The following is a 9,783-nucleotide window of genomic DNA, read 5'->3' on the forward strand; positions in this document are numbered from 1 at the left end:
ACTACCAATGATGGTTTTAGCCTACCATCTTAAAGACAAATACTTACAAAGCTTTATTGATGAAAGAGGAAATTACAAACTGGAAAGGAAACTTGCAAATTCTCTCTACACACTTATCAGAGGTTTTCTCTTGGGTTTTCTTAGTCGTCTCTGTTTTTCTCTGATGGAGAGAGTCCTTATATAGATAAAACATATTACTAAAAGACAAAAGAAGAAAAAAGACTCAAGTACCCCTTTAGTCAAGTATGGTCAGGTTTTCCATACATTTACTGTGTCACAGGGTATTTGAATAGACAAAAAGCATAAATTACAGATAGACCTTATCTAAAGTAGATTCTCTGAAGATAAGGTTTTGTTCTTTGCTGAGACAACTGTATTCCAATGTTTTTCTGTCCAACTTTATCGTAGTTCTCATTTAGAGACTAGAATTTCTTCGTCTTCTCCGACATCTTGCATTTCAGAAGATCCGGCCATAGATTGTGTGTCCGTAGGTGTTTGTTGCCCAAAAAATCCACCATCTTCATAGATTTCTTTGTGTATTTTTCCCTTTGGAAAAATTTCACAAGTTTGTTGTTGTTTTCTGTTGGGAAAGGGATAAAGAACTTTCTGTTTTCTCCAGGGAGGAACAACTTTGTGTTGTGAGACTCTTTAATCAGGTTGAATTCTTCTTCATTAGTGGTTGAGAAGAACCAATTGTATCCCATTATTTGAGCTCTGTATAAGCAATACTGATAATGAGAATTGCCTTGAACGTCCCACGATTCATAGCCATCATGGTATAAAACTCCTGGATATTCTTTGTGTCCTTCAGTAAGCAGCTTCATTACATGAGTTGGATACTGATTTGTTGAAAAATTACTTGGACAAGTAACAATCTTCACAGTAAAGTGGCACATGAAGATTTCTTGTATTGAGTTAATGGCTTCATTGATTGAAGGGTCGAAACCATCGAACTTTTCGGTGGGATGGATGAGAACAGAATCCAAACATCCATAGTCCAGTAATGTTTTAATGTTTATAGGCAAGTCTTCGAAGAAGACGGGCCTGAAGTTTTCTAGATCAAGTTTTGCCTTTCTGAACAAAAACTTGATTTTACAAGGACATCTTCCATTTTTGATTTCCTTGCATATGGGAGATTCTTCTATACAGGCGAACCTTTGGTTGAAGCAACTCTTAACGGCTACATATAAACCTGTAACAGAGTGAGGATCTCTGTGTGCTTTTAATAAAAAATTTTGTAAAACCAAAAACTTCTTCAGGTTCAATTCCTGAGGAGAATTGGGGTTTTGTCTCACAGCCTCCTTAAACGAATTTGGCTGAGGTTTTCGCAAACTTGCATGAATGACATTTATTTCAAGTTCTGGATTTAGAGCCTTTTTTATTTTTGTCAAATCAGTGATGTCTAGTTCCAAAGCCTTTTCTGCCTCTTCTCGAGAGTAAAAGCCTTTGTAACGAGGATTTTGTAAACCTTCCTTGGCAGTGCACAAGTCGGTAAAATTTGTATAGACACCCTTGTAGGGGCCAGATAACAAGACAAAAAATGTATATCCTTTTCCTGACGAGGAGGCTTTGTTTAGGAGTGGAACTCCTTGGTTGTCTGTTATACAAAATTTATACAGGGCACAAATGATGCCTTTTTTAATTGAACAAATTAGTTGTTCATTTGTTTCAGTACATCTGGGGATATTCCAAATGTTATCAATTATACAATTGAATTTTTCATTTGTATTTTCCCTACCAGAGTAGAGAAATTCATTTGTTAGTATTGGCAACTCTTACCAAACTTCATTTTTTGTCGCACGCCAGGGTATGTGTAGACCCCTAAAATTGTCCGGGTCGGAAATAAAACTCGAAGACCCTCAAAGATCGAAGGAAAGTCAGCCAGAAGGACTCCTAGAAGACCATAGGATGGCTATCTGTAGGTTTAGAGGTCTTAGAGTAGCTTAAAATAAGGAAGTGGAGGGAATGAAGCCCAATACGGCCGTACTAAACTTAATACGGCCGTATTGAAGCTTCAACACGGCCGCAGTGAACTCAATACGGCGTATTAAAGTTTCTGAAACTTCAATACGGCCGTACTGAAATCAATACGGCCGTATTGAAGCTTCAATACAGCCGCAGTGAACTCAATACGGGCGCATTGAAATTTCTGAATTTCAATACGGCCGTATTGAACTCAATACGGCCGTATTGAAGTTCAAAAATTTCAATACGGCCGTATTGATTCCATAGCCCGTATTGCGCCTATTCCCTATAAATATGGCGTCATTTTGACGTTATTCCACACTTTTACACACAGTTTTAACCCTCTTCTTGAGTATTCTGGGTTTTTTTGAGCAGTGCTCTGCCTAGAAATCACTCGGAGAGTTGATCCGACGAAGTTTTTGAGTTCTGAGCATTTTGCTTGAGTCTCGAACTAAGTCGAAGGGAAATCCATCGGATTTCCAAGTCAAAAATTATTTTTTAGGAAGGAGTGAGCGGGCTTGTAGAGCGAGGGAACGCCAAAAAGCTTCCCAGTTTTACTCGAAATATATAAAAGCACGCTTCAAGAGGTTTCTTTTCTAAAAATCCCTTCTTTTACTGCTTTCTGTGTGCATATTAAACTGTCATCATGTAGATAGTTAATTTATAATTGCTTAGAATAAATAGGGGTAATTTAGTAATTTTGTACTATTATTTTTAGAAATAATCTGTCATAGGGAACCTGAAAGGGGCGTTGTGGGGTGCTAACACCTTCCCCACACGTAACCGACTCCCTTACCCAACTCTGGTTGTAATGGCCGAAGTTGATTTATAAAATCAATTGCCTTATCCCTTTTTCCAATGTTTTGAGTAAAACATTGGTGGCGACTCCACGAACCCTTTTACTACGAAAACCACTAATCCATGGAGGGTCCCGCTTGGGATTAACATGGATTGGTGAGACATTTAATAAATAAATTGGATAAGATCGACAAGGTCTCAGTTTGAGAACAAGTCGTTCTAATAATCCAATACATTTTCAAAACTAAAATAATAGCGAGCTCGACCGTCTTCGCGACCGCGAAAGCCCGTTTCGGGCCGGTGGCGACAGATGGCGACTCCACTGGGGAAGCTTCGAGAGTCAGTCCCATTTAGTGACAGTTTATTTTTAACAAATAATAGTTAAAATTACTTTATTACCCCTCACTTGTATGATAACATGTTTATCTATTTGGCTTTAATAACTGTTGTATTTTTAAATTTACGCAATTGTTTGAAATACAAACTGTACACAAACCTTTGCACACAACAGTTCCCTCTATACCCGGGGGCATGAGTGATTAACCATAGGGAGTGGATGTTAGTACGGCCGGTTGTCGAATGGGTCTTTAGGTGCCCGTAGACCGTTGTCGGAAAACATCACTCAAGGTGATAACCATGAACTTGAGTCCGACGGTGCGTTGGAGCTTTCCATCGACCTACGATGAGAGGAATTGGGTCCCTATAATGGGGGCACCTTGGGGGCCTTGGACTGGTGAGAACAGTTAGAACCACCTTGAATATGCACTTTTCTGCAGGATACCCCTACCTCGTGATTCGCTCGTGACTGTTCGTGGATGAGTGAATTGTTTGTGCATTGATTATGTGAAATTGTTTGAGCATACATTGCATTTCTTTAAACATACAACATTCCTATTCCTTTTTAAAATAAGAATAAATAGGAATAAGAATCTTCCATTGCATGGTGTTAACATCTACCTTCATCACATTCATATAGGTAGTTTCCCTTTTCACCCAAAAAATACAAAATATATAAAATAAAAAATACCCAAAAAAAAGAAAAAAGGGTCATTTATCCAAACCAAGCAATATCATGCATCATCTTAGGGACATCCTAAAAACATGATAAATGCTTAGTTGAATAAACACAATGCATGCATATTCAACGTCATCATCTCATATCATGCATTCTTATCAAAGATTATGGAGGGATCTAGGTTTGCATTTCATACATCCCTCCTAGTAATTCATTAATAAACGTAAATAAAAAGAAAGGATTAAATCGATGCGTATGTTCAAGATGGATCGCACGCCATTTGTTATTAAGTGTAAGCCAACAACCGCGCCAAGCGAACACACGTCAACTCCGTTGTTGGTAATCAAGACAAACAAAGGGGAAGGTCCAATGCCGTTAAGGATCATCGCTCCAAGGCCTTTTCCCTACGAATTAAATAAGGCTGTGCCATGGATATACGACATCCATTCTTCTGCCGACAGCGATATTTCCAACATCGCTGGACTTGGGGGCATGACTAGGAGTGGCAGGATCTACACTCCCGAAGATCTTCATGATAAAGCCCCCAAGAATAAAGAAAAAGAAGAAAAGAAAACCGAGGAAAAAGAATCCGAGGAGGAGACAGACGAGCTGTTAAAGTTTATCCGACAGAGCGAGTACTCCATCATGGATCAACTTCATAGGACGCCAGCAAAGATTACGCTGTTGTCGTTGATCCTAAGCTCCGAACCGCATCGGCAAGCTCTGTCGAAAGTCTTGAACGAGGCATATGTGTCGCACACTATCTCCCAAGACAAGTTTGAGGGGATTGTTAGTCACATCACGGCTAGTGATCACCTCACCTTCACCGATGAAGAAATCCCCGCTGGGGGACCGAATCATAACAAGCCCTTGCACATCTCTGTAAAGTGCAAGGAGTATCACATCGCTAAAGTCTTGGTAGATAATGGATCTTCCTTGAATGTGATGCCAAAAAGAACGCTCAAGCAATTGGCAATCAAGGGAGTCCAAATGCGCCCGAGCAACATGATCGTTCGAGCCTTCGATGGTTCTAAAAGAGAAGTGGTGGGAGAGATCAATCTTCCAATCCAAATTGGACCCACTATCTTTAATGTCGAATTCCAAGTGATGGACATTACTCCCGCATACAGCTGTCTCCTCGGCCGACCTTGGATTCATGATGCGAAAGCTGTACCCTCTACGCTCCACCAGAAAGTCAAGTTCATAGTGGGTGACAAACTGGTGACTGTACAAGCTGAAGATGACATACTCATCAGCAAGCCATCCAACATACCTTATGTGGATGCAGCAGAGGAAGCTTTGGAAACCGCCTTCCAAGCATTGGAAATTGCCAATGTTGAGACGTTTCCCCGAGAAATGAAGAAGGTAGCCCATATGCTCACTAAGAACGGATACTTGCCAGGACAAGGATTAGGCAAGGACTCCCAAGGAATCCCGGAGCTACCCATTATCAAGGATAATCCGGGGAAACAAGGGTTAGGATACAACCCCGTTAAAGATCAAAGAACGAAGAGGAATCAAGATCCTTCTCGACGTTCTTTAAGCCAGATCTTTAGGAAGGCCGGTTCACAAATATCAAGGCCGGCTGTCGTCATCAAGTGTTCTCCTCCTTCCGATAAGGATGTGTAAACCTGATGACTATTAGAGATTACTCCTCGGGGACAGCCCGACCCCCGAGCCTCGATAGGGCACATGTTTCCATTATGATTATAATAAAATCATTCTTCATTATTTCTTTATTGCTTCTTTTCTTGCTCGCAATAAAAATCTAAACCACGTTATTTAACCCTGTTTGAATAAACATGAATGAGGTTAAAATCATCTTGATAATAATAAACCCGCATCATTTTTATGTGGAAATGTGCATAACGACTTGGAGCACCTTTTCTTGGCCTCAATAAGTGCCGTCATGGATAAAAGAAATCCATTCAGGACAAAAATCCTAAAAAACAAAAAGCTCGGCAGGAAACCCAAAAAGGGGGCTGCACAAAAATAAGAGCAAAAGACCCGCTAGGAATCCCACAAAAGGGTGACCTAGGCAAAAATTAGGGTTACAAAATAATGAACAAAAACAAAAGCCCGCTAAGACATCACAAATGGGTGTTTTAGGCAAAAGTTAGGGCCGTCAAAAAAGAAAAACAAAATAAATCCATGATGGTACCATCAATTGAATTCAATAAGGGGCTCAAGAAAAGCTATCCAAGTTGTCAAAACACAATCATTAATAACAAAGATGTGCTTAACCTCATAAGTGTTTAATCGAACAAGCCTAAACACATAAGCCTACCATGGCCAGCCATTCTTACAAAAACCATTTTTCAAAAATAAAATAATCCCTTCTAAAACACAAACCTTTGAAAATATATCCTTTCCTTCTTTTCTCTCTTGTCCCAAACGATTTTTGAATAATCTTGTGGAAACATGGAGATATAGTGGTCAATAGGAGGGTTGACACATCTTCTAAAGAAAGGGAAGAATCATTTGGTTGATGACACCAAAATCAAATATGCATCATTCCTCGGTAACAGAAATCGGCAGAGCACAGTCCGTCTGGAGGAATGGCAAAATCCAAACACAAAAACGCATCGGTTAATTCTTTTGAAAAAAGAATCAAATAGAATTAGGTGCATCATACTGCATACATGCATACAGATGATAGGTGTACTGGAAGATCACTTATTCTCTGTTTATTGAAAAAACAAAAAAAATAAAAATATATAAACTTCAGAAAAAACAATGCGCCCGTACCATGTTCAGTACACCCGTACTAAAATTGGGGTTATGAACAAATTTTTAACTCAAACATGGGCGTACTGAAATGGATGCGGCCGTATTGGCCATAAAGAAATTTTCAAAGACCTCGTCATGAGGCAACTACATAAATTAGAAAAAATAGGAAAAATTGCTTGTGTATGACAGCAGCAAACAAAATGCAAAGATTCAGAAAATCAACAGCGTCATACAGAATAACTAAGCCTGGAGAGGCTTGCCGAAAGAATACTCTCAGAATAACTGAGCCTGGAGAGGCTTGCCGAAATAATACTCTCAGAATAACTGAGCCTGGAGAGGCTCGCCGAAATAATACTCTTTCAGAATAATTGAGCCTGGAGAGGCTCGCCGAAATAATACTCTCTCAGAATAACTGAGACATTTCTGTACAGCAAAAGCCAAAAACATAAAAAAGGCAAAATACAGAAAAAGCCAAATCAGAAGAAAAGGCAAAATACAGAAAAAGCCGAAAATGAAAAAAGGCAAGGATATAGAAAATCCAACAAACAGATTGCACAGAATAACTGAGCCTGGAGAGGCTTGCCGAAATAATACTCCCGCAGAATAACCGAGCCTGGAGAGGCTTGCCGAAACAATACTCATCAGTTTGTACAAAATAACTGAGCCTGGAGAGGCTTGCCGAAACAATACTCCTCAGTAAACAGAATAATTGAGCCTGGAGAGGCTCGCAGAAATAATACTCCCCAGAGAAACCTCAACTCACGCTCTTGGACTCAAAATCCCCAGCAAGAGCTATCAAGCAAGATCGTCAAAATCCCTAATGGAAACACGATCGCCCAAGAAGAATATCCAAGTCAAAGGACTTTAAAACTTCCTCAGTGAAGATAGCTCTTCAACTCAGGCGTTGAGTGAGGCTAAGCCTGCAGAGGCTTCCTAAAAAATACTCTGGGATACATAAGATCCCCAAATCCCCAGTCGCCTACTCAAGAGGCATCCCTGCAAAAGGAGAAAAATCAAAAAATATCAATAAATATTCCCCAAGAGGAATCCGGCACTCAGCCGAACACTGAACATCAAGATAATTCGCCTACTTAGAGGCACTTCTTCAAAAAGAGAAAATCCAAAAAAGATCAATAATCATTCCCCAAGCGGAATTCGGCATTCAGCCAATCATCAAACATCAAGATAATTCGCCTACTCAGAGGCACTCTTTCAAAAAAAGAGAAAAAATCGAAAAGATCAATAATCATTCCCCAAGCGGAATCTGGCTCTTCAGCCTATCATTGAACATCAAGATGATCTGCCTAACAGAAGAGGCCAATCACAACCAATGACAAAATCCCCTAACGGATAACAGCCTACACAGAGGCAACAAAATCCAAAAATCAAAAAGAGTTACCCGAATAAAGATAACCGGGATACTCCACCAACGTCGAAAGGACGTCAGCCAAACATAAGGCATCGCTCAATTCAAGAAGAGCATCTGTGTCTACACCCCAAGGAGTTAGAAATTCCCCATGGGTACCAACTACGCAATGGAAAGTTGGGGCACAAGAACCTATGAATGACTGCACATCCCCTAGACGGATCCCTGCGTTATCCAGCCCTCAGCGGCACAAAATCAGAAAAACCGTCGAAGCAGCATCGTGGACTGTGGAGACAAAAATCATCTCAAATCCCTGGAGAGGGCAAACTCACATTGCCAATGTCGTCAAGAACACGGAGGCAGACCCTGGAGAGGGCAAACTCACCCTGGAGAGGGCAAGACTCACGCACAAGTCTGGAGAGGCGACGACTAATACTCACCCCGGAGAGGGCAAACTCACCCTGGAGAGGGCAAGACTCACGCACAAGTCTGGAGAGGCGACGACTAATACTCACCCCGGAGAGGGCAAACTCACCCTGGAGAGGGCAAGACTCACGCACAAGTCTGGAGAGGCGACGACTAATACTCACCCCGGAGAGGGCAAACTCACCCTGGAGAGGGCAAGACTCACGCACGAGCCTGGAGAGGCGACGACTAATACTCACCCTGGAGAGGGCAAACTCACCCTGGAGAGGGCAAGGCTCACGCTACCAAAGTGACTAGAAGCGCGGAGGTATGCACCAACCTGGAGAGGCTACTCAACAATTTTCCCACCTGAAGACACTACAAGTCGGAAGGATGGCTTATTCCCCGGACAATTGGGTCAACTCCTTTACTTGTCAATCGGTACACCAAAAGGCCGTTTGACTAAGTAAAGGGGGGGCAGCTGTAGACCCCTAAAATTGTCCGGGTCGGAAATAAAACTCGAAGACCCTCAAAGATCGAAGGAAAGTCAGCCAGAAGGACTCCTAGAAGACCATAGGATGGCTATCTGTAGGTTTAGAGGTCTTAGAGTAGCTTAAAATAAGGAAGTGGAGGGAATGAAGCCCAATACGGCCGTACTAAACTTAATACGGCCGTATTGAAGCTTCAACACGGCCGCAGTGAACTCAATACGGCGTATTAAAGTTTCTGAAACTTCAATACGGCCGTACTGAAATCAATACGGCCGTATTGAAGCTTCAATACAGCCGCAGTGAACTCAATACGGGCGCATTGAAATTTCTGAATTTCAATACGGCCGTATTGAAGTTCAAAAATTTCAATACGGCCGTATTGATTCCATAGCCCGTATTGCGCCTATTCCCTATAAATATGGCGTCATTTTGACGTCATTCCACACTTTTACACACAGTTTTAACCCTCTTCTTGAGTATTCTGGGTTTTTTTGAGCAGTGCTCTGCCTAGAAATCACTCGGAGAGTTGATCCGACGAAGTTTTTGAGTTCTGAGCATTTTGCTTGAGTCTCGAACTAAGTCGAAGGGAAATCCATCGGATTTCCAAGTCAAAAATTATTTTTTAGGAAGGAGTGAGCGGGCTTGTAGAGCGAGGGAACGCCAAAAAGCTTCCCAGTTTTACTCGAAATATATAAAAACACGCTTCAAGAGGTTTCTTTTCTAAAAATCCCTTCTTTTACTGCTTTCTGTGTGCATATTAAACTGTCATCATGTAGATAGTTAATTTATAATTGCTTAGAATAAATAGGGGTAATTTAGTAATTTTGTACTATTATTTTTAGAAATAATCTGTCATAGGGAACCTGAAAGGGGCGTTGTGGGGTGCTAACACCTTCCCCACACGTAACCGACTCCCTTACCCAACTCTGGTTGTAATGGCCGAAGTTGATTTATAAAATCAATTGCCTTATCCCTTTTTCCAATGTTTTGAGTAAAACATTGGTGGCGACTCC

General features: G+C 41.1%; 1 protein-coding gene across 1 annotated transcript in view; it reads right to left on the reverse strand.

Annotated features, from left to right (window-relative positions):
- The window catches only part of LOC145958951 (uncharacterized), a 32,950-nt gene that overhangs the window by 12,604 nt on the left and 10,563 nt on the right, over window positions 1-9,783 (reverse strand). The window lies entirely within an intron of this gene.

Source organism: Cajanus cajan, chromosome 6, assembly GCF_000230855.2.
Source record: "Cajanus cajan strain Asha chromosome 6, NIPB_CcT2T_4, whole genome shotgun sequence".
Lineage (NCBI taxonomy): Eukaryota > Viridiplantae > Streptophyta > Magnoliopsida > Fabales > Fabaceae > Cajanus > Cajanus cajan.